Genomic DNA, 2,503 nt, shown 5'->3' on the forward strand with positions numbered 1-2,503 from the left:
CTGATCAAGGCAATTCAAAAAATAACTTCTCTCCCTCACACACAGCCGTACAAGGCCATGCACACAAACACAGTTTACGCACACCCAGCTCTCTCACACACACACACACACATACACACACACACACACACACACACACACACACACACACGCACACACACATGCACACACACACACACCACCACCACCACTGTGCTCTCCTTTGCCATAGGAGCGTCACCATCACATTAAAAATAAATTCATTCAAAGTCAATTTGTGGAATGTTTGCCAATGCAGGGAAACAATACCGTCTCCGCGTTGGGAATCGCACATCCCCCTCCCTGCCGTTCTTTCCCCAAGGCATATTCCTTTGTCTATCTGCTTTCTGTGATTAAAAATACAATGATGAATGCATATTTTTTCCAGATGAATGACTCGCGGAGTTGGCAGCAGATAAAGCAAACAGTCACAGTTTGTAGTGACTAGCTAGACCACAATTTTTCCTATTTACACCCGCATGTGCTGCGTCCACCGTGATGTTTGGGTTCAAGTGGATGGCAGCTCGGAGGGGACACTAAACTATGCAATCTAAATGCTGTGTTTGCCAGTAGGTAAAAACAAACTGTCCTGAACATTACCATAGCATTGAGAAACTTTTGTTGTGGAACTAAGGTACAGCAATAGTTTTGTCATCTCCATCTTTCTTTCTCTTTCTCTCTCTCTCTCTCTCTCTCTCTCTCTCTCTCTCTCATTTTCACAAGTACACAAACACACACATAGCCTGTGCCCACAGATTTAGTTCACTCTTTTAAAAGTAAGATCAGAACTAGGCCCTGAATACCATAAATAATAAATGCTTTAAATATCTTAAACACCCGTTTTAATATCAATACAGCATAAATTATATATTCAGCGCTAATTCTGGGAAGCATCGCGGTGCTGCTTCAGTCCTTCCTGTGCAGAGCTTCTGAGCAACTCTGCCAGGCCTCACACTCTCTTTGAAATGTAACAATCTCCGAGGTCCCCTGGAGAGTCGCTCGAAACAGATGGTGAGAGTTCCACTGAGTAAAGGATCCTTCCAATCAGAAATACTGATCCAGCCACTCAAGGACTGACTTCAGATTATACTAACAGCGAGTACCAGTGAAAATGCATGTTTTTTTGGGGGGTGAAGGGTGGGTAATTTGTACTCTAGCTCCAGGCTCGCTGGCTGTGATGGTGCCAGACTGTAGCTTTCAAGACCAAGTAAACACCGAACGAGCCGGCGACCTCTCCTTCTGACAGTTGACAAGTGGGGGTTATGGTTTTGCGAGACGCACCCGGGAACCGCACGAGAGAGCATCCAAACCCCAGCCGGACTTTCAGTTGTCCTCCTGGAGCATCGGGGGTGGGGGTGGGGGTGGGATTTGATTCGGAAGGCCCGGAGAGAGCCTCTCTGTGGACGCACTCCCCCTCTTCAGAGCACACCCCCCGCCCTTGCTTCCAGACGGCCGGCCGCGCTGCCACTTCTCTCCTGCCCTGGCCGGGTCTCCGTTCTCCTCCTCTGCTTCAGAGAGTTCGGCCCTCTCGCCCGCCGAGCTTTGATGCTAAAACAGTCCTGGAAGTTCCTGTCTTAAGAGGTGTCCCGGTGGGCCTTGATCCCCAAGCTCTGAAAAAGCTGCTTCAGAGAAAGAGAGAGAAAAAGAGAGAGAGAGAGAGAGAATGTGAGAAGCTGTGCTGAAGCTGCACTCAAGGGGTCTGCTTCACAAAGAATACAGCACTCTGCATTAACAACATCCTTCCCGGAATTAAAAGAAAAAGAGAATTCCTTAATATCTGAGCATATGGCTGGCAACTGGGTTAATAGGGAGAGACTCCTGGCACTGGGACCCTCTTGTAATATATACATGCAGAAGGCATTATATAGGCGTGTGTGTGTGTGTGTGTGTGTGTGTGTGTGTGTGTGTGTGTGTCTGCTTGTATACCATATAAGACCATTTGTGTGTGTGCTCCTAAAAAACCCTTTTCTAAAAGTCTACTTGTTTTTTTTTCAGCTCAGTTTGCCTTTGCTCTGGGAAATGAATGTGGGAGCTACCACTAACACAGGCTTCAGATCCTGAACACTTACAGACACCCCTCATACACAGAAGTAAAGAGACCATATAAACAACAGAAATAAAGGAACAGAAAATTTGATGATAAAATATTCTCATCAATTCTTGTCTTTAAAATGTACTACTACATGCTATTTTCTGGAGCATTTTTTCTATACACATATAAACCATTACCCAAAGAATCGATCGCAAAAGAATTCAGCTGGATTGTAAACCAGTTAGAGGAGTCAGGAAGCAATGATCTGACACTGAAAGGAGTCTGGATTAAACCATGACAAAATCTCGCTCCACTCTCTTGTGATGGCCATCTGCATGTGTTAAACTGACATCAGCAAAAACAAAAAAACACATGCTGAGTGAGCCTACCCTCTCATTACACCTGTGTATGTTAGTATTAGTGAAAAAAGCATGAATCAATACAGATAGAGAG

Source organism: Electrophorus electricus, chromosome 21 (assembly GCF_013358815.1).
Source record: "Electrophorus electricus isolate fEleEle1 chromosome 21, fEleEle1.pri, whole genome shotgun sequence".
Classification (NCBI taxonomy): Eukaryota; Metazoa; Chordata; class Actinopteri; order Gymnotiformes; family Gymnotidae; genus Electrophorus; species Electrophorus electricus.